The sequence below is a fragment of the Acanthochromis polyacanthus genome, chromosome 6 (assembly GCF_021347895.1).
Source record: "Acanthochromis polyacanthus isolate Apoly-LR-REF ecotype Palm Island chromosome 6, KAUST_Apoly_ChrSc, whole genome shotgun sequence".
NCBI classification, from domain to species: Eukaryota; Metazoa; Chordata; class Actinopteri; family Pomacentridae; genus Acanthochromis; species Acanthochromis polyacanthus.
In genome coordinates, this window is record NC_067118.1 from 30917253 (window position 1) to 30940677 (window position 23425).

The window sequence follows — 23425 nt, forward strand, 5'->3', positions numbered from 1 at the left end:
AATATGTGTGAGCAAATGTCCACAAGGGTACGTGTGAAAATGGGATTTTAAGCAGGAGAGAGGAAGAGAAGGAGAAGGGTGTGAAAACAAGTGGGGCTGACGGGCCACTCCTGTGACTCGTAAGAAAATTAAATAAACAACAACTTCTCACTCCTGCTTTCACACTCGATGTGCAACTCAGCCGAGTCTGTCGGAGTTGGCGTAAGGTGTCACTGTTCAGCGCTCAGGAGAATTTTCCTTCTTGTTATCTGTTCCCATGGCAACTGTGCGGTGACCTGCGTTGACCCCCTGATTATTGCAGAGGGATGGAGGTGAAGTTGTCATTTGGCACATGTCAGCGGATGGATATTAGCACTTTCATCATTTCTTGCGGGTCACTCTGGTGAAGTCGGTAATCAGCCTTGATGATGAAGATGCACTGATTCCCTCTGTGTGGATAAAATGGTCAGAGTGCTGCTCTGTGCCGTTAATAATGTGTCTGCAAATGTGGTCAGTTTATTAAAATGCTTTTAATACTTTGATGTTGTCATTGCATTTGATACACATGATGTTTCTTTTCTTGCATTCAGGACTACCCTTTCCTTTTTTATTTTTTCTTCCTCTCTATCTCTGTAGTGTGTGTGTGTCTGTGTAAAAGCATGCACCACAGCCCTGCTACCTGTATTTCAACAGGCCCTGTTGTCTCATTATCAGAGTGACATTTGTGCAGTCCTGTGGAGCCATCTGGATGCGTCCCACACACATGTGAGAGAAACCAGCCTGGGTTTGGATCTGACTCACATCAAACAGCCTCCCTGCCCACACACACACATACTCACAGACACACACACACACACACACACACACACACACACACACTGGTACACAAACACCAAATACAGACGGCACAAACAGAGCGGCATCCAGAAGCTAATATCTGACATTTAACGAATAGTGCGGTGACAGAGAGACGTTTCACACGTAGGACTTTCCAATCACAACAATGGAAGCGCTCTGAAAACAGCTGCATGTGAATCCGTGGAGAAAACATCGAAAGTGACCTCTCCTTAAAGTCAGTCTCAGTGGCGTGCTCTTTTAAATGTGTGTGCAAATGTGTATCAAAGGGACAGCCCCATCGTGAATATAAATGTTTATCAAAGTGCCACAAGTTGGAGTTGTGAAACTGTGTCTTTGGCTAAATGGCACAGATGAAGATGAACATTAACTAGAGGTAAAGTGCTACTTCATTATCCAGGAAAGTCCCACAAAATTGCACATTGTGATCAAAGCTATTGCTCAATTTCATTGAAACGAAATCACCAAATGCGAAAGATTATAGTATCGATAGGAGCAAGGCATGAGTCAGAGGGTACTGTAGATGGTAACATTTCTACCAGTGAGGTGCAACCAACAACGATAATTCTTTGCAACAAGAATGTTTTGTGTTAAAGCTTGTTAATTCCTAGAATCACCACTAAATTTATCTTAGAAAATCAGTTTGTGGTCTGATATGTGTAACATGTACTGTAGCTACTAAGAGCGATGAGAACAGACAAAAGGCCTCTTGACTCAAACGTAAAGGAGAAGACGCAAGACTGCGAGTGTGATAATTCTAAAATGCTGCATCTGGACCAATTTTATATCCTGGTTTCGGAACAAGCTGTAGCCTACCAAGGGGACGATATGACTGTTGCTCGACATTTGTGAAAAGACCAAACGCAGTTTCGCTATGACTGTGTCAGTGCAGCGAGCCATAGAAAAACAGTGCACACACACACACACACACACACACACACACACACACACACACACACAAACACACACACAAAAGTCAACCAAGAGACTGTTAAATAGGCATACAGAGCTGTCATCAAATACATGCTATAGGTGTGGTGTGAAAAGTGCATGCACACTTCTCTCTGCGCAGAATCCAGAGTGCATTACCTGAGAAGCCGTGTGCAGGCAGGTTGCAGAACGCCACTGTGATGTTCAGTGACATGCTAAAGCTCTGCTGCATGCAAGGTAGGCCTCTCTCGATCCCCTTCATCTCTCTCTCTCTTTCCCTCCTACCTTCTCTCATCTATAATTGATTGCTCCCACTGTACCAACTTCATTTGCTGGCTGTGAATAATGAATGAGACACGGAGTGGAGGCGCTTTTTCCTCTCCGCTGGTTTGATACCCGATTAGCCGTTTACAGTGTATCTGTGCTATCCATGACCAGATCTGGGGTTCCCAACGTGTGCCACAAAGTGAAGAGATGCTGCCAAGAAGGCCGCTCTGCCTCAGGGAGAGAAAGCATGACAGCATGAAATAAACAAAAAAGAATTATTCCCACTGATTCGCATTATTTGAAACCAGTGTCATGTATGACCAAGCAACAGGCTTGGTAAAGTGACAAGCATGTTGATTTCATACATGACTGAGGCTCGGAAGCAGCAAAACTGTTCAGTTGTTGTATGGAAATGAACCCTGTGACTTACAGTGAATGCATAATTCCCATTATAACGATCTCACACTGCGTACGCATCTTCACACACGCATGTACTACATACCTTGCACACATTCACACACACTTTCAAATGCACATGCGAACCCGCCAACACAGAGACAAACTGTTCTCTGGCGCAGATAAATGTGCTCTTTTGAGGTGCATGCCATGTGATGCACACTCTGCTCACCTCCTCTACACAGCTCAATGGACTTTCAAGCTGTGTCCAACACACACACACACACACACACACACACTGGCTCACTCACTCACACTCAACTAGGATTATTAATAGCGTGTTTTGGTGCCACAATCCACCAGAGAATTTCAAACGAAGCAATTCAGAAATCATGGGCCAAAGATGACACTACTGTTTTGTTTTGTTTTTTTAATGGGTAAAGTTACATCAACCGGAGGCTCCGATGGCACGTCGCTCTAGCTGGAGGAGCTGACATGAGTGGCATGCCCCGGACCTTCCTCTCCTACTATCCCAGGCCCACGCGCTTATCATTCATGAAAAAAGAAAAAAGAAAAAAAAACACAAGAGATTTGCTGACACAGGCGTGGACACAGAAACAGAGCCACATTGTTACCAGTCTGCCGTTGGACAAAGTTGTAACGGACAGAAGGGGCTCGGTGTGGGCACCAGAGGGCTGACGACACAGCAGCTGCTCGACTTTCTGCAACCTGATGGAGCGGGCGCATGTTTGTGTTCGGAAGAGCGGCGATGATGATAGTGATGATGGCATGGAGATAGTGAGGATGTGGAGGAGGTAGACAGCAGTGAAGAGCAGGTGGAGGCTGAGAATCAGGATATCTGTGGTGATTTCATCTCCAGCAACATCTTAAGTATCATGTCTGAAAAACAAGAACTTCCTCATCTATCCGTTTGCAAGCCACTCATCCCTCTGTCATCTCCTCTCTTTCTGTCAGTCTGTCTGCTCCTGTGACCACACATCTACACACTGAAAGACACAACCCTTTCCTGGGTTGTCTGAAAAAGTCTTGATCTGCAGAGGTAGACACACAGAGGCACAGTTATAAAGAGAGACGGAGGAAGGGTTGTGAGAGAAAAGACTAAGAACACCAGAGAGCCGAGAATGCGTGAGAATGAGAGATGTACTGTAGGGAGCTGGAGGGAGACGGAGAGAGAGAAAGCAAGAGAGAGACGAAGGGAGAATAGATGAGCATGAGAGTGTGTGAGAGAGATAAATAGAGACAGAGCAACCAGGAGGAGGGGGAGAGTGTAAACAGCAGAAGGTTCACTGGGTTCAGTGTGCAGTAGAGGAGCTGAAAGATGGGCGTCAGAACTCGAAGCCCAGGGGGCTGGATAGTGGTGCGTGACTCACATACTCATGCATACATTCACACACTCACACACATGCTCGCAGACAAGCGTGCCGCAATGAGAAACATCTAAATGCGATTTCATTTCCAAACATGATCTATTACACACACAAACTCCTGGGAGACAACCTGACACATAAATAATGAAGTCATTTGAAATATGTGACATATTTTCACCTGTATCTGGTTATTATTATGTCACACCCCTACTGTACTAGAAGTAGTATAGCGCATCAATAATTATATCGACATACTATAGCCAGTAGTAGAATATGTCAGTAATTTTATTGAGATGCCTTTAGAATATGTATGGCAGCAATCAGAGGGCACACAAGCAGTCTGAGCTTCTCAACTATGTATAACATTATCACCTCGTAATGGTCTGTAGGGCAGTTTCTGTTGTGTCGATTCATAAAATACATAACATCACACAAAGATCATCTGACATTTCCACAGACAAGAAATACAAAATACAGCCGGCCTTTATATTCATAGGTCATTTTTCTGTGTGGTTTGATTTTCTATCTGGCATTGACTAATGTCCACAAGAAAATACTAAGTTCACTGCTGTGTATCGGTGGCAAGGCTCAGCATGACGAGTCAAACCGATACTGTCAGTCACCCAGTCCACGTCTCCGATTTTTCTCCACATGAGTCACTGGATCTCGTTTAGACACTGAAAAACAACTGCCCACCCTTTGCAAAGCTGACATCACAAATCATCACGTTAACCTGAAGTCGACGCCTCAAAGCGCACACTTTCCCAGCTCCTCCACAGAGACGCACGACGCAATCAAAGAACGGTGACTGTTTCAAATTTCACACTTAACTGAGTGAACGACAGAACTATATATGCAACATATCCATAGCAGGCTTTCCACATCATACTCAGCTTAGTGCTGTCTGAAAGTTTTAATGACATAACAGGTAAATATACTGTAACTGCCAGATCCCCTGCTGGCAAGGACAAACAGAGTATTGAGTGCTTTCAAAGAAGCTGTCACTCACTTTATTGCATTCTTTACAAAGTCTGGCGACAAAGCTCTGTTTCACACAAAAGGTTGTGCATCTCACAGCTGAAACGAGCACAATCCTAACAACTTTCCAGTCTCACAATGGCTGATTAACACCTTGACAGAGATGTGTGCTCCTTTCTCTGAGAACAAAGGCATTTCTACTGTCGCTTCTCTGTCCTGCCACATTTAGCAAACAGCACCTAGATACTGTCTAACAGGCAGGCTCAGAGGCAGAAGTAGGAACACTTGCAGGCAGGTGTGCACGTTCGTGCGTGTGGCACTTGGATGTCTGTTGCCATGGTGACCCCCAGAATATCCCCACACAGCACAATGTGATATTTTTAATAAAGTTTGAGGGCTTTGACTTCACTGTCTAGCGTGGCTGTGAATATGTGAAGTGAAGATGTGAACTTTTTTTTTCTTTTGGTCTGTTGCTGAGGCTTAACTGTGTTCTGCTCACCTGAGACAGTCTGGGAGCTTATGCCAGTGAGCTTACTGTGTATTGATCCACCAAAGTGTAAGATGAATGCAAAGGGAATACTAACTAGTGACCATGACAGTGTGGATGTGAATACATGTGTTTGTGACTCGGTCTGTGTGTGTGCATGCACAAATGTGTATATTTACCACAGTATGACTCACAAACCACATCAGAGACTGTGCTGCAGAAAACTGAGACAACACAGTTTCAAAGAGGAAGCCAGCACTGATAAAGCTGAGAGAGCAACAGGCGCAACACACACACACACACACACACACACACACACACACACACACACACACACACACACACACACACACACACACACACACACACACACACACACACACACACACACACACACGCTTACACACACATGCACACGCACACAAAAACACTTAGCATAGACTGGAAATCCCCTTTTGTTCACCTGAATGAATTAAACCTGGGAGTATCTGAAACCTGAAATACAAATGTGAAATGTGATCATGACTCTCTTTCATTCCCCAGAGACATGTCCATTCTAAGAGCTAAACACACATTTCGCTATTGGCAGGTAAAGTATTAGAATGTTTCCTCATGTGGATTTTCGGTATCAATAATTATTCTCCACAAATAGAAGTGGCAAAGTCCGTTTTGAGTTGCCCTGAAATGTTTTTATGCAGAGATCATTGAGCCTTTAACTGCACACAGGTTGTCCTGAAGCGTGGGCTGCACTGTAATACACAATCTTCACCAGCAGATGCCAATATTGACTCATGAATGAGGTAAAGGAAGGCGTTGAGATTTCCTGTAATGTATTGTACGTTGGATTACGTCTTGGCATGTGTGCTGACAGGAAAGATCTTTTCCTGTTGTTGAGCCCGAGTGTCAGACTGCAAAAAGACAAGACTGACTTAGAGTCCTTTTAGGTACACATTATGCTGCACATCAGATATCCAAACAGAAGTTGTGATAGTGGGAGAGCAGATTAAGAGTTCATAGATGACCACAGCGACAGCGTGAAGCAGAAAAGGCCATTGATCATGTCTTATTATCCTCCTCCATCTCTTTTCGTGGTCTGCAATGAGTTTTCCATGACATTAGTGGTTGGGCTGGAACGGCCTCTTCCAGCAGAAGCGTGATGTAATTGCCTGTTAGAAGCCTCTGATTAGGGAAGGGGGAGTCAGAACCTGCGAGAGTCCGTGATGCTAAGTGCCTATTAACCCTGCATATGTGACACTGTTACTGTGTGTGTTTGCGGGCATGTGTCCGTGTTCGAATTCAGAAGCCTCTTCAGCAAAGGGTCACTAAAAGAATCTGGTTTGATAGCAAATAGTAAAGAGTTGGCATAGTTCTCTTTATTTCATTGTCCAAATTATATGCAAACAAGTAAGAAAAGGTGAACCTGTACAAAGGATTATGGGTGAGAAAAGAGGCACCTTCTGCTGCTATTAATACATAATTAATGGGCTTGCTTTCTAGATGTTATGAAGTTATTAATAAAGCGCGACGGGTTTCTCACCTTTTCTCAAGTCTATGAATGTGAATGTTAAAATGTGTTGTGGATTCTCTGCTGCATTTTTACCAGAAGGTCAAGCTGTCCATTAGACATGACCTCCTGATGAAATAAAGAGTTCGCTACACAGACAAAGTGATGCAGGTGGAGAATTTATATCAGCTAAACGGATTTCCCACAACCTGACATCTCCTAGATATTTATGGCTTATTATTAATTGCCAAATAACCAGAAAGTCATTTGTAACCAAATAGGAATCTCAATTATTTCACAGATCAATCGGTTTACTCATCAAAGAGAATATGAGTCAGCCAGTGGAGAGATTTGTGTAATGCTGTCGATGGCTCAGCAGAAGCTTTGACAAATCTGAGAAAATAACCCGTCATGATTATCTCTGTTTGAATATGTAGAGCACCAATATTTGGTGGAATGCCTGCTTTGCAAACTGTAGATATTGAGTCTGAAAAAAGTAGGTATTCTTAATGCAGGGATGGTGCAATATAAATACCCTTTGTGTCCAAATTATGTGAAGCATCCAGCATTTTAGCACAGCTAGAAGGTTATATGGATGACAGTGTTGCTTCAGTCAGTCCAATTAAAAATGTCTGTAATATTGGGATACACTGACATGAAATTTGTCACAGACTCTTTATGTCCCTTTGGTGATGCTGACTTCACCTCTAGCATGACAGTTTTGGTTCGGATTCAACTGTATTGACTATTGTCCCTTTGATTGCTGTGAAATTTGCCACAGATCTTTAATCTCCTTACATGCATTGCACAAACAGTATTACATGAAAACATTCTGTGAGGGTCATTTTAGCGTAAACCTTCACCTTAAGCCTTCAAATCTTATCAATGCAGCATTTCTTTCCAAAGTGGCCAGCAGCACAGTAATTAAAAGCCCCAAATTAGCAACTGAAATCCCAGTGACTTGCTGAAAATGAACAACTCATTACATGTTTCTTGAGAAGCTCGTGTCTTTTCAATTGGGAGTCAATTAGGAATTTCTTTGGAGGCAGCAGCTTGCAGCTTTTGTTGGCATTGCACTTTAGCGTACAGCCACGGTTGTTGCTGCAAGCTGCAAACACAGAACCTCAGCTTTCTCACTGCAGTGTTGACATTTTTGGCAACCTTCTGCTGAACCGCGATGCTAGAAGGGTTCTTGGATGGATAGTTAGCTGGTGTACAGTAATTTGGGTAGCTCTAAGTGTACGGTCTTTTGTGCTTTTACTTGAAAAATACTGAATTAAAAAGGAGAAGGCTGTCGCTAAACCAGCAGCACTGCTCAGTTGTATTGAAGCCTGATTATGTTCTGATTTCTTAGGGTCTCCTGTTGGCTAACATGTACCACATGAACAATAAAAAAAAATATTTCTAATGAAACAAATCCCATGGGGTGAACCAAGGCAGTGTGACAAATGAGGGGAATGAACAGTCTGAGTGTACAGCAGCTGAATATCAAAAACAAAGATGGTGCAGGAAGGACTTGCAATCTGGCAGGTGGTCAGACAAAAAAAGAGAGAAATTATAAATATAGAATATTATATGGACAATTTCTTCCCCTCTCTAATGGATCTCACGTTTTGTGTTTAACGTGTAATGAAGCTCACATGACATCAGGCAAAGCTACATATCCAGTGGCACGTCCAAATCGTGTGCTTTTGGTGTTTTCACAGTAAAAAATCTAAAAACTTAAGTCAAATTCTTAGAATGCTCCGTTAATCAATCATTTTAAGACCTCCTAACTGATGAATAATATTTAGAGATATGATAAAAAAGAACTACCAGAATGACACAGTGAACCAAGAAATGACATGATGTAGCTTAGCATTACACAGTATTACATTACATAACACAACATGACATTACATAAGATTTTACAACGTATATTTTACAGCAAGAGTTAGTCATGTAAATTGCTTTTATCCCCCCGTTCCACTTCTCTTATCACAGTTCACTTCTAAAGCCCACAACAGACAGAATAAATAGTTAAATAAATACATGCAAAGCAAAGCAAGGAGAACTGACATGAGAGGAGTTTAATCCTCTCCTCCCTCTTGATCCTGCTTGGCCCCCCGCAGTCACCAGTTGGTACAGGCCACAATGCCGTATAGCCCCCTCCACACACACACACACACACACACACACTGTTCTACAACCCTACCGAGGCTGTCTGACAGAGTGAGCAAGCGAGCGTGTGCGTCTGCATGTGTGTGTGTGTGTGTGTGTGTGTGAGACACTAGAGAGGCAGCCGAGATGAGAGTGTGAAGCAGTGAGAGGGAAAACCTAGAAGAAAAAAAAAGGAAACAGCAAAGGCGATCAGAAAGAAGGGGGGAGGGATGGAGAGAGGGAGGGAGTCAGCAAACACAGCAAAAAGGCAGAGCAGAGGAGAAGAAAGGGAAGAGAGAGAGAGAAGGGAAGAGAGGGAGATAAAGGGGTGATGTGAATGCACTGTCTCTGAGAGTACCAAAGTCAAGAGATGCAATGACTAGATGACCATCCACTCCACATACCAGCATCCTGTCCTGGAGCCTTGACAGGAGGAGGAAACGAAAAAGAAAACAGGGAAACAACAATCCACACACACTCAAAGGTAAACACTCTTCAACCCCACATCAGCGGATCATGTCTTCTACGGGGTCAACCAACCACAACAAGCGTCTGGCATGTAAGTAACCAACAGTAGTAGAATGTAGTGTGTCTAACTTTGTCTCCCGTACAGCGAGTTACTCTGCCCTGCTTTGTAATTTAACACTGGATGCTGCCTTCTTTTGGCCGTTTGTCACATTGCTTTTCGGAGCTCATACTTGGCAACGTAAGTCTTAATGTAAAACTGTGTGGCAGATTCTAATTCTCTGCTACTAGAAGAGCCTCACATGACTCACAAGTAAGCCCTCAGGGGCTCATGGCGAAAAGGTTTAACTCCTTCATGTGACACGTTTCATTTAGCAGCAGTTAGAAGGTGACAGATTAACTCTACTTTATGTTGCTTACAGTGTTCTTAGTAGGTACAGCATGACTATTATGTAATTTTCTTGTTTTTCTAACTATGTTGCCGAAAACTGTTCCCTTATGATTAATTAATTCACTATCGCCTGAACTAAAATTACTCACCTTCAGTTTATCCCTTTACTTCCCCATTATCCTTCTACCTCCCACCTGTTATCAGGAACACTTGTAAACGTCTCATTGTCCAAGGCAATAACAACAACAACAACAGCCCTGGGTCATCTCTGTTTAGCCTGACAGCCTTGATAGTGCTGCAACGCTGCTGATGCAGATAGGGTTTAATCACAGTGAAGGGATAACAACTACTCTGTAAAGGAAGAAAGTCTTCCTACGGAAACAGTAAAGACATGCTGACACCGACTTGCTCTCTAGAGAAACTTTCTAATTGAACAAATGACACCACAAGAGCCATTCTATAGGTGTCAAGATGATAATCTGCTCTTTCCCTGACGCTATTTGCAGCTTTAATGAAACGCTTCTGCACGAGGAAGCATTTGAGCTTTAATGTAAACAGACTACATGCAGAACAGTATATGAGACCACTGAAAGCCCTGTTTTGATTGGCCTAAATATGGAGCAGTGTGCATGGCTGGAGGTCATCTTTGTATTTAGCTCTGAAAAGAAGTGCCTTAGTGGCTTTGGGAATGGGCAACAGCCTGGGAATATAAAATCTGATCAGACACTCACAGAGCATGTGGTCAGAGAAGGTTTAATCACAGAACTGAGATCTTCAGAATCAGAAGATGAGAGACCACTAATGAAGCGCACTTCAAGATAAAGACGGTTGGAGATGATAAAAGACATTTACATAATGTGTTCATGAAAGTATTCTCTGTTCTATGGGCATGTGGTCATGCTTCCTGCAATATGACGTGGCGTGATGGTGGCGCTGGGGGATGTAGTAAGAGGCGGGACAGCATAAATGACCAGTCTTGATTTACCTTCTGCTGTGTGTTTGTGGAATATGTGTGTGGGCAGTGAGGGGAGTGGAGACTCACGGCGGGGGAGGTGGCTTTTGTGTTGCAGTGATCTCACTCATAAATGATTTACGCCTGATGGACTGCTGTGGCTACAAGGCCAGCAGAATGGAGCGCTTTGCTCGGTAAATAATAGCAGTAATTCCTAAAAATGATGTGGCTGCATACTGCTGAGAGATGGCCGGCCCCCGACACCGGACCCTAAGGGTGGATTGGGAGATAGAGGAGAGGAGGGGTGGAGTTTGAGATGGATGGACTGTCAGTTGTGACTGGCCATGCAGCGTAACTGCCTAACCAGCTCTCTCTCTCTCACACACATAACACCCAAAGTCTCTGTTCACTGAGAGCAGAAAGATGATCATGGGATTTCTTTCCACTACACCATGTGACTTACTGGTTCAATAGAAACATTTGTTCCCTGCTTCCAGACTAGAGCCCGGAACTCCTGATGTATGACTGCGCCATAAAAATAAATCAAGAGTTGAATGTTTTCATCATAGAAAAGATGCTGACAAAGTATCTAGAAAGAAGACAGCTGAGAGGAAAATACAACTGAAGGTAACGATGTGCATTTTCTAAAAATGCTTCAATAGCAATTTAAAGACTAACAGCAGGGATTATGAGCTGTGAAAGAGACCACAAGATCAAACCCTGGAAGAATAAAGGATCATGTGCTTCGGCTCAGCTGTCACCTCTGGCCCCTGAACTCGTAACACATCTCAAACACTAATTCCTAAACGTAAAGAAGAGCTGCTGATCTGATCAACAATAATGAAAAGAAGAAAGAATCTGAACGGTTGACAAAAAGATCAACATGAAAAAGAAAAAAGACAGCCTTTCTTTCAGTATCAAAGTCTATAAAAATGACTTCTATTCAGTTTCTTTGCCTTGACACACAACAAATGCAAAATAAAATGAATGGCATCCTTGCATCTTTGTGTTTGTCAGTGTGAGGCTTAGCTGAGGCAAGCAGATGCAGAAAAGCCATTTACATCAAACCAACCACTGACACTACAGTTACTTTATACACCAGGAACAATGCACAGCAGACTCAGGTTGCATAACCACATTCATCTTCCTTCCTTTCTTTCTTTCTTTCTTTCTTTCTTTCTTTCTTTCTTTCTTTCTTTCTTTCTTTCTTTCTTTCTTTCTTTCTTTCAGCCTGTACATGCATTTCCATACCCTGAGCTAACTCCTCGTGCACTACAATGCAGTAGGAGTCCGGCGTAGGGCGTTCAGCTCAAGGATTGTACCAGCATTATGTAACAGGAAGACCTAAGTAATCATGGTTCAGTGTGGGCTGAGATGGAGCATGTATTTCTGGGTGGGGGGCCATAGGTCCTGTCACAGATCACAAGAGTCACGGAATTTGTCAGCTCTGAGAATACTGTAAAGCCTAATTCAGTTAACGGCGTGCAACATTTGTCTTTGTGTCTCCACCCAGAGTGAATTCATCTGTGATATGTTTTTGTTTTTTCCACCCCAAATAGTGGCATAAAATGAACAAAGGGAGGATCTATGTTGAGGGAGCTTCTTGACAAACCTAATTAGACCTCCTCTGACATTTGTGTGTGAAGAACGTCAGAACAAGTCAACAAGCTGTCCTTCCTAAAGGCTCTGCTGATGGCAGCTGAGAAATGAGTCTTAATGTGGCTGGATAACTACCCATATTTGTCATTCATATTAATCTACTTTTTGGAGGTATGCTTTCGTCTTTGTGAGGCTAAATGTGCATTCATTTTAACCAAAAACTACAAGAGTAAAATGAAAAGAAACAAATATACTGTGTTGATCTGCTGTAATTTTAAATGTAATTAAATGCATGTCTGGCTAATTAGCTTACTGCCTACCAACCTGCAAGTGAGAGTCACTTTTAGATTTCTGGATCCTGTTTGGCAGAGAGAACTGTAACAACACTATAGCCCTGCTCCAGGGCAGCAATCAGCAGAATGAGTTTGAGTTAGAAAACACTGCCTGAGCCACTTTCTGTGCACAGCAGCTATACAAATTTATAACTCTGGATATATTTTCCAGTAATGTTGTTTTTACTGTCCATCAGCAGATATAACTATGTTGTGTTTTAGTGCCGTGTCAGCAGTTGAAGCCAAAAAATACATCCGTTATGTCAGTGTGGAACCAGCATATTTGAAGCATGGTACTTCTCCTTTTATCTGCTCCCCTGGTTTTATTTTCTTCTTCATCTTTTATAGGCTATCTCTGTTAATAGCCTGAGGCCAACACTTCCCCAACAGAGCGAAATTCAGCCATCACAGCTGTAAAGCTTTTCCATGTGACCTGTATTTTGTAGTCCAGATAAGGGTAAAGAAGCAGCCTGAGAACTGAATGGGTTGGCTTGTTTAATACGGGACTATTTTATCAGACTTCATGTGCAGTGACCCCTGCACGAAATTGTCTTAAACATCAGCAAACACTGGATTTAAAGTGTGAAAAAAGTAATTCATGAGCCACAACAGCCATGCAAGGATCATTCAGGGTTATTTACCAAAAGCGAGGAATTCCCCTTTTAGGCTGTGAACACCATCTGGTTCTCACACAGAGCTTAGTAGTATTATAACCTTAGCTGATTTGCATGAAAACCCACAACATGTCTTCCACAGCAGGATTATAGGAAACTCTGAGGTTATCTGGATGAGTCAGTCTTTTACATACGTGTTTTTTTTCCCCACGCAGGAGTCGACTCATGAGGACATGCAGCTAAGCCTGTGTGTGGGTCGGGCATGTTCATGGTCAGCTCAACTTGAGTAATGCAATCTGATTTCTAGATAAACAGACAAAGAGAAAGATGGCGAGGAGTCATAGAGAGAGAGAGAGAGAGAGAGAGAGAGAGAGAGAGAGAGAGAGAGAGAGAAACCTCCATAAGGCCAAGAGGCAAAACTGAAGTTTACATAAGCTGTGTAGCTGCATCATCATCAAGCCTCATCATTGCTGTAACAACCTTTAGTAACTGGTTTTGTCTCAAGCTTCCCACTGCTGCCAAGTGATGACTCCTGAATGGACACTGACAGTTGGCAGTGGGGTGGTAAGGGGTTTGGCAGGCTCCTGGTCTGTTTAAGGATCCTGCTGCTCATTAAATCCCTCCATTTGCAATGCCAAATACAATGCCAGGACTTGCACTGTTCTTCTTGTTGTCTTGTTGGACTGAGGAGACATGGGGGGCAGTGGGCTTGCACAGTGGAATGACTGCATTTCTTTGGCTGATTTGTGGACTAACGGAAGCACACTTTGATTAATTCTGCTTAGTATTTTTAAGGTGTGTGTTTATTATAAAAATGCACACATATTTGACAAGCTGAAAGCAAATTATATGTAATTAAGGTGCTGGGCTATAAGGTTCCAGCTGGTGTTTTAATGACGATGGAGGAGAGAGCTGTCCAAAGCTACATTCAGACCAACTTTAGTTCTACTTTAAAGAAATGCCTGTCAAGTAATGCAGAAGGCTCTGGCACTAAAGTGAAAAGTCATCCGTGAAAAATTTGACTTTCCCCACAACATCTTCTGATAGAATGCTGCAACGGCATGTCAACACATGCATTCCTGGTGGATTACTGCTTTCATTCAGTGCTTGTTGCATCACCTCTATAACATGAGCATGGGGCTACATGGTGCAGCTTATGGGGAAGCTGTGGAAATTACTTAGATAAGGTAGTTGGGTATACCATATGGAGCCATTTAAGATGAACAGTAAATGATCTGCACTTATATTGTGCCTTTTAACCTAAGCTCGGTTTTAGGAAGGGTTTTGCAGTGTGTTTTTCATTCACGCGCATGTAGTCACACACAAACGGCAATGGAGCTGCAATGAAAGTTACTCGCCTGCAATCAGGAGCAACTTTGGTTTTGTTGTCTTAGGAACACAAGGAGGGCCTGGGGGTAGAGCTGCTAAGCCTGCAATCAGTGGACAACTTGCACTGCCACTCAAGCCACAGCTGGTGCAAAGCAAGAACAAATGAAAACAAATGTGCCTGGCAATCATTTGGTCCACACTGATTGGTAATTTGTCTCCAGATTGGTATTGCAACATTGGGAATTTCAAAAATCTTACATATGATACCACAAATTCTATACCTGCAGCAACATATGATAAATATTCACTATGTTCCAGTGTAGCCAGTTCCTTTAGCTGGACATATTATTGACATTTACACTGCCTGCATTTAAGTGTGGACTTTGGTTTATACTTAGCAACACTGTAAGCTTTATGTCATTGCCTGTATTCCCACAAACTGCTGGCATATAAGCCAGAGAGAATATGTACAGCGGCCCTGATTCCTGCCTCCACAGACAGCTTGAATGACAGAATAAAGGGCTGTCATTAGTGACAGTGGACACACCCCTCCTGGGCAATGGAAGCGTGACTGACGGATTGACTAGCTGGGTCTCCAGAGATGGAGCCGCTCGAGGAGGAGGCTGGGCGAAACAGATGCGCTGCAGTGTTTGTTTTCAAACAGCAGAAAGGGAATTCTCAAAAGGGCCAACTGTAGATACAGCAAAGTCAGTGCTGTTGCTTTGCATGCTGGGTCCATCTGCTGGAAACATTTTACCAGGTTAGTTATGGAAGCTTGTTACACATTGGTGGACAAAATGAGCATTAACCATGCACCGTAAATGCATAAGCACACATGCAGCGTATGAACATGCTCACACATACAGATTCATACTGCCACGCACGCACACCACCCGAAAACACTGGTGACATGAGTCAAAGTGTCAGCTCACTGAGGCCACAGGGAAGAGACACAATGTGTGCTGAGGAGAATGTAGCACAATTACACAACCACAGCCTGTCAGCATGCAGAGGTCAATGCACGAGGCAGTGGATCTCTTATTTTTCATAATATGTCTGCAGTTTCATACATTGAAATAATAATAACCCCGTTTTCAAATAAAACATAATTAAAGCAGAGATTCAAGCAAATATTTAGTTACACAGCTAATGTCATACCTGTATTATATTCTTCATTGATTTTCAAACTGCATGCAAGCCTGATCACGAACACTAGAGGTCAGACTAATATCATGAGAAAAACAAGTTCTTTGCCTTAAGAAAAGCCACAGAAAGCTGCGTGAGAGGAACGTGGGAAAGTAATGGTAAAGGACTTAAGAAAACAAGACATGTTGTGATTAAATCTATGTGACAGCAAGTTGTTAATGCAAGCATGACAGTTTCTTGTATGAGAGACTCTTCATTAAAGCTGTTCTGCTGGTGAAAAGCCGTATAATGTTGTTAACTGAAGAGTTTTGAAGTGTTTTATGACTGGGATTTATTGTTGTATTTAAATAATCATGTCTTCTAACATCCGCTTATCACACTCTGATGACATTCAAACAACTTCAGATTTCTTTTAGAATATTTGTCTCAATTAACCTATTAAAACATACATTTTCATTTTTAAAAATATTTTTATTCCTATGGATTCTTTACTGAGTATAAACAGCAGCATCCTGGATGTGAACCACAAATTCTGTGTTTCGTGGTCTGTGCCTTTCTCTCTGTCAACATGCCATGGCAACCAATGTTTTCCTTCAAGAGAGTCACACTTAACAATTCAGTAAAAGCTCCTCAGTGTAAACCAGAGTAACACTTAACATTCTTACTCCATCTTCAATTATGAAAAAAGCAATTTTTAAAAATTAGAACCGACCACACTTCCACATACACAAACAGTACCAATCAAATGCTTGGATAGACCTTCTCATTCAACATTTTTATATATTTTAATTATTTGTACATTGTACACTGACAGTCATTAAAAACTTTGAGACCATATTTTTCAACATAATTTTTATTTTGAAGCCCGAAACTGGATTTTCTTCATATGAATCATTGTTTAGCATATTGGCATACAGAAACAAAAATCTAAAGTTTCAAGAATGATTCAAAATAAAGAATTTCACAAAAGAAAACAGCACCTGCCAAACACAAAGTCACAACAGTCATACCAAGTATGGCCTCCATTTGCTTCGATGCAGGCAGCAATCCGTCGGCGCATGCTTCTGATTGTGGGTTGGGAACAGCCCATACGCCTGGCTACATCACTGTAGCTCAAACCGGCCTCCACCATACCCAGTGCCCGGAGACGTTGTTCATGTGATAGACGCGGCATGATGCTGTTCACTGGACTAACAATGGTGGCCTTTTCTGGGCCTTTATATAGGCCTTCAAAACCCATTCTCAAATTGTGCAGATACTCACTGAGTATTGCTTGGTGTGTATTTGGTTCACTTTTGCAAGTGACCAACCCATGTGCAATGAATCATGACAAAATGACAACTCATCATTATCTCAACTACCAGGGCACTAGATCATCAGTAAATCCACAATGAATAATTACAACCCCCTACAAGTAGAATTCTGCGTACATTTCTACCTCAAAGTTTCTATTGACTGTCAGTATAGATTAATACTGTCAACATCAAAACTATGAAAGAACACACATGGAAGTATGCAGTAAACAAAAAAGTGTTAAACAAACCAGAATATGTTTTATATTTTAGATTCTTTAAAGTAGCTTTGATGACAGCTTTGCACAATCTTGGCGTTCTCTTATGGCCTCATGGGGGAGTGGCCTGGAATGGTTTTGAATTGACAGTTGTGCCTTGTCAAGAGTCAATTTGTAGAATTACGTGCCTTCTTAATGTGTTTAAGACCATCAGTTGTGTTGTGCAGAGGTAGGGTTAGTACACAGTGGATAGCCCTATGGACTACTGTTGTAATCTAGTATGGAAAAAACGACTCAACTCAGTAAAGAGAAACTACAGTCCACCATTAGGTTAAAACATGTAGGTCAGTTGATTTGGAAAATTTCAAGAACTTTGAATGTACCCTCAACTACAATCACAAATACCATCAAACGCTATAATGAAATATGGCTCTCATGAGAACCAACTCTTGGTCTTCATGAGGATGAAGACTGAGAGTCACCTCTGCTGCAGAGGATAGCAGACAAATCTCAACATCAACTGTTCAGAGAAGACTGTGTGAATCAGACCTTCGTGGTCGAATTTCTGCAAAGAAGCGACTACTGAGGATGAACAAGAAGAAGAAGAGATTTGTTTGGGCCAAGAAACACAAGAAATCAACATTAGACTATTGGAAATCTGTACTTTGTGGTCTGCAAATCTTCACATTTTTCCTTCAAACCAGCGTGTCTTTGTGAGATTCAGCGAAGGTGAACGGATGGTCTCTCCATGCATGGTTCCCACCGTGAAGCACGGAGGAGGAGGTGTGATGGTGGGGGGTGCCTTGCTGGTGACACGGGTTGGGATTCTCAAAAATTCAAGGCACACTTCACCAGAATGGCTACCACAGCATCCTGCCCATCTGATTTGCGCTTACTATGACCGTCATTTTATTTTTCAACAGGACAATGACCCCAAAAATACACCTCCAGGCTGTGTAAGGATTATTTCACCAAGACGAGAGAGATGGAGTGCTGCGTCAGATGACCTGGTCTCCACAATCAGCTGACCTAAACCCAAGTGAGATGGTTTGGGATGAGATGGACCGCAGAGTGAAGGAAAAGCAGCAACAATTGCTCATCTTCTCTGGGAAGTCCGTCACGACTGTTGAAAAACCATTCTAGGTTCTTCTCTCTTGAAGCTGACAGAGAATGCCAAGAGTGTGCAAAGCAGTGATGAAAGCAAAAGGGGACTACTTTAAAGAATCTAAAATATAAAACATATTCTGGTTTGGTTAACACTTTTTTGCTTACTCCATAATTCCACGTGGTCTTTCATAGTTTTAATGTCTTCAGTATTAATCTACAATGTAGAAAATAATTAAAATAAATAAAAATTGTCCGAGAAGCTGTGCCCAAACTTTTGACTGGTACTTCAACCTTTAATAGTGAATAAAAAACGGTGAAAATAGTGTTGTAATGTGTTTCTTGTCTTGTTTTGTTGTCAGCTGAACAGACAACTCTCATAAGGTGCGTGAAAAGGATTCTGCTCAGCACCTTAAGCTGAAGGACAGACAACGGTTCTTCGAAGAACGTCTACCAAAAAGACTTGGACAATTATTTACCTTCTGCACACTTGCAGATCGACTGCAGGAAACGTGAGTTACTGTTTGTTCTACTTCTCAGGGGCCTGAATATCGAACTGTTTTTCATAAGTGTATAAGAAATAGATGTAAATATTACAATATTAAGTTACTGGCTGATGATTAACTGTTTTACATCTGCTCACTATTAAAAACAGTTGAATCTGGTGTCATATTCCACTTGTATATTCAGTCTTCATGCTCAATGCTCTGTAGTGGATATATTGTCAGTATCCAAGCTATTTGGAGGCAACAGCTTTTGCATCAACAGTGTGTATTTACAGGTATGCTCTATCTGCTGTTTTGCTGCAGCCCCTATGGGTAGTATCTCATCTATGGAGGTGAACGTGGACGTTCTGGAGCAGATGGACTTGATGGACATATCGGATCAGGAAGCCCTCGATGTGTTCTCAACTCAGGTTCGGGAGCAGACGCGGGAGCGCTGACGTCTCCTCTACCAGGTTTGCCTAAATAATACAATCAAATGCTATATTTACCAAAGCACCTTCTTTCTTGAGCTTACACCAGGTGTGTTGTTGTTTAAATTAGACTCACAGAATGGTGCACATTGCTGTGTGCTGTGTCATGCGCCAGGTGGCCTTTTTAAATGTCTGCTGCTGTCAGGATGTTGTTAGGGCAAATTTAGAATTTCAGGTCGTCTCTCACATGGACCTTACTGGCCTCAAAAGAAGCTAAGATGGTACAGTTTGTCCCAATTAGAGTTTTTTCAGGGTAGACACAGCCGTGAAATGCTTGGATATTGGATGACAAGTAGACGTGTATGAGTGCGGCAAACTTTCAGAACACCACCCACTGTATGTCAGTTAAATAAAATTAAACAGCACATTGAAAATGGTTAAACCTACAAACCTACTGCCTACTGGCCTAAAGCTGTTCCTGTAATCTGTTTTTGCATCCAGATTCTCTCTAAGGCACAAAACCTACTGTGGGCTCGGTACCACAAACCCAGAACGTCAAGATTTATGACATTCTGGGAATATTATCATAATCTGTTAATAGATTGGGTATTTTTCATCATTATTAGCTGTTTTAATTTCACCAATCCATTCAGAAAATCTCCCAATTTTGGTTGGAGTAGACTTCCCCCAGGATAACGTATATATAGCTAAAGGACGGATGAATGGGTTGATTAAAAACCTGTTTTGAACTAATTCAACCTCTACAGAAAAGGACAGAGTTATACGTGTTGTTACTAGGCATCAGGTGCACAATTGTGTATAGAATCTGCTCCAAAGTCAAAAGCACGATAATGTTTTGCACTAAATCAGTATCTGTGAAGACAAAGTCAAAAGGTGCTGTCAGCTTTGCAATTCATTAAATCAAAGTGATTGAACTCACTTGTTGAGACCTGTCTGAGTGATCCCTACATACTGCATTTCTTGGAATATCTAATAACAAGTCAAGACAGCGATATGGTTGCTGTAGGTACTTTGCATATGCAGTTTTGGTGACTCAGATGTGGGAATTACAGACTTTCTGTGATTAGCAGCAACACAACAGGTTTCATCACGTTCTAATAGCTTCCAATTACAGATGGTGAGGACGAGGATGAAGATGAGGAGGACGAAGATGCAGAGGTTGTCTACAGGGAGCGTGCATCTTTGAAACGGCAACATGAAGTTTACCGTGGCTCACAGTCCCGCATTTTGTCTACATCGTCTGGTTCCAGCGACACCAGCGTGGGCGGAGTTGACACGCACTGTGATCCAGTCAGATGATGAGCGAAGTTTCATGCCGACACTCTGCTGCTGACCTCTGTTCCCAAAACAGGGATGAAGAAACAGAAGAGGAAGACCGACGAGGAGAGATGCCTTCCAACTAGTCATAGCAAAGACCTGAACTTCTTGCAGCCTCTAGAGCTTGAAACCTCTCTCTGTCTCCACATTCCTTTGATAACCATCCATATGGGTTGAAACCTCAGCATGGTTCACCTGGCTCGTAACATTGCTATGTCTTTTCGAGTGTTTTCCATGATAACTTTGGATATTTCTTCAAATGTTAAAATACATCAGTGTTATTTTCTGACTGTGCCACACTCTGTTTTTTTTTTTTTTTTGCGGGAGTCTCACAAAGTAAAATATTATATTATGTGAGTCATTCCACTCTCCTGCGCTAACAGGTTCTAACTGACATGGCACAGATACACTTCAAGAGTTATTCCTTTCACTGCCAGACAGAAACCTGCATCCTGCCAATTTTGTCTTGAAAACACAGGTTCCTTCTTCAAAGCCAAAGAAAGAGCAAAAACGAAAGGAAGTTATTCTCACCGTACAAAGTAAATGGCTTCAAGGCAACCACAAAAAACTGAATATTTTGAACTTATATGATATTATACCTCATTTCTAAGTATCTTGAATTTTCCTCATGTTGTTTGTTGGTCTTCATGTTACAGTAGATAGGAGTTCTCATGAAAACTCCTTTAGGGTGTGGGTCACGTCAAACTGTAGTCTGTTGTTCTGTATTTCTTTGTCTGCAGTCTTAACAATGCCTTTGTGGGGAACATTTAAAAACACTAAAGCTTAAAACAGACAGCTTTAAGCTTCAAGGCCAATCTGACAGGACAGAGTTTCAAAATGCAAAGGCCGCGCATCTTCTCCTTTCTAAGATCGATGTGTTACACAAATGAATCCTAGAGAGTAAATCCCCCCAACACCTTTCTTTGAATTCTTAGGAACTCTCGTTGTGTGCATGCGGAAACAATGTACAGCATACTGAATGGAACTGTATTTGCAAATGCATGCCATTCTGTTCTTGTTAGTGACTACTTAAGATGGTTTCAATATTTCGACTGCTGCGATACGAACCTGACCTAAATAGTCCTCCACTTGAGTCGGAAATCGACTGTTGGATAATTTTGGTCACGTGGACAATAAGCAACTCAGCTGGCAGGTTTATATGTTTCTGTAATTTGTGTTTCTGTTTGTGGAGTTGTGATAAGGGCGTGGATGTTCGAGAACGCACGTAGCCCCCAGATCCAACGGCTTCTCTCAAGACAACCTTATTACTTTAATATCATGATGTGTATTTCTTCCTATGAAGAAAGATAAATGAATAAAGCAGAGGGTTAAGCTGTCGAATGTGCTGTGCATTTGCTTGATTAGCTTTTGACTCGCAGGCTTCTGGTTTCTCTTTCAGTGTTTTTCGTGCTGCAGCATTAAGTGGTGGTCTCACCACCTTTGCAAAGTCTGCACTTGCCCTTCAAATCAGACTGATGACAAGCTCACTCTGTATCTCACGCATTAGGAGTGGTTTACAAAGCCCAAAATTGCTCTCACTTTAAGTACAGCCTGTGAATGAAGGGGATTATCTCCCCACATGGAAAATTTTAATGTAAAGTCGCAGACAATTATTGTACCTACACATACACATGGCTGTTGAGCTGTGCACTGAGCATTCCAGTTCTGCTAGTTTTACTAGTTTGCTTTTAGCTTACCCTCATTTGTTTTCAACGGCATTTTCTTATATGTCATTGAGGCCTGTGGCTGAATTGTTTGCCCCTTCCTCTATCATACCAAGGATGGGTGTTACTGTGGGCAACGCTTGTATGTGCTGTACCGAAAGCTATGATAAGTTTCACTGTGGTTTGTTATCACACACACTAAGATCTCTGATCATTACGCAGGCAAAAACTTATGATTTATATTCCACCTTAATATGAAATGTCCTTCAGGTTCGAGTTAATCTCAAATCACACTACTGACAGCAGTGGCCAAATGGGCTATATGCTACCTACACTGAAATGACTTATTTTAGTGGTTGCATACCTCACTATTCTTTTTGGCCTCTAAAGTTAGCCAAATGTAATGACTGCATTAGGATTAGTCTGCCCAACTTCAGCAAATTTTTAGGCTTCAGACCTCTCAAACTCTGGTGTACTTTCTCCGACAGATCAATGTGTTAAGGATCTTTCTTAAGGATATTTGGAGGCTTCAGGCCACTGGATCATTTGTCTTTCCCCCTTACACAAACTTTCAGTTTCACAAATTCTTTGGCTTGCTTTTTTTTATTAACACTGAAAGAACGATTGAAAAAAAGAACTAACACAGATCCACATGTTGCCATGCTGTCTGCCATCCATTTTGTCAGAGAAGAATGAAACACAAAACTGAAGCTTTGAAATACATTCTGCCTATGCAATATAAATGTAGCAGCATGCTTGTTCATGTTTATTATTATAACTTCTTGATGACTCTTGACAGTGTTTATACAATTCTGTGACAGCATTTAACTGTGGGACAAGTCGGGTCTAATATTAACAGGCCTGGAGCGGCATTGATTTTGAGATAGTTGCAACACTGTTTTGTTCAGCCTTGCATGCGGTGGACCTGTACAAAGGCCTCTACCTATCTATCTATCTCTGTCTGAATTTTAACATGCTTGTTTGTGTCTGAAGACTTGGGGTTCTTTCAAAATCTCGGTCTCACTTCATTTTCTTTCCACTGTCAGCAGTTATAAAACAAATATAAAACGCTTAATAATTCAAAATTCAAAAATAAAAGTTCACTCCTTAAAATTATTACCAAATTCTGACCCAAGGCCATG

The 23425-nt window shown here is 41.9% G+C and overlaps 1 long non-coding RNA gene across 1 annotated transcript; it reads left to right on the forward strand.

Moving 5' to 3' along the window:
* Positions 1-18776: 18776 nt before the first annotated feature.
* Positions 18777-20575, forward strand: LOC127534285 (uncharacterized). The gene is made up of 3 exons (XR_007942303.1): positions 18777-18877; positions 19175-19323; positions 20417-20575. It is a non-coding gene; the product is annotated as an uncharacterized LOC127534285 (long non-coding RNA).
* The last annotated feature ends 2850 nt before the right edge of the window (positions 20576-23425 follow it).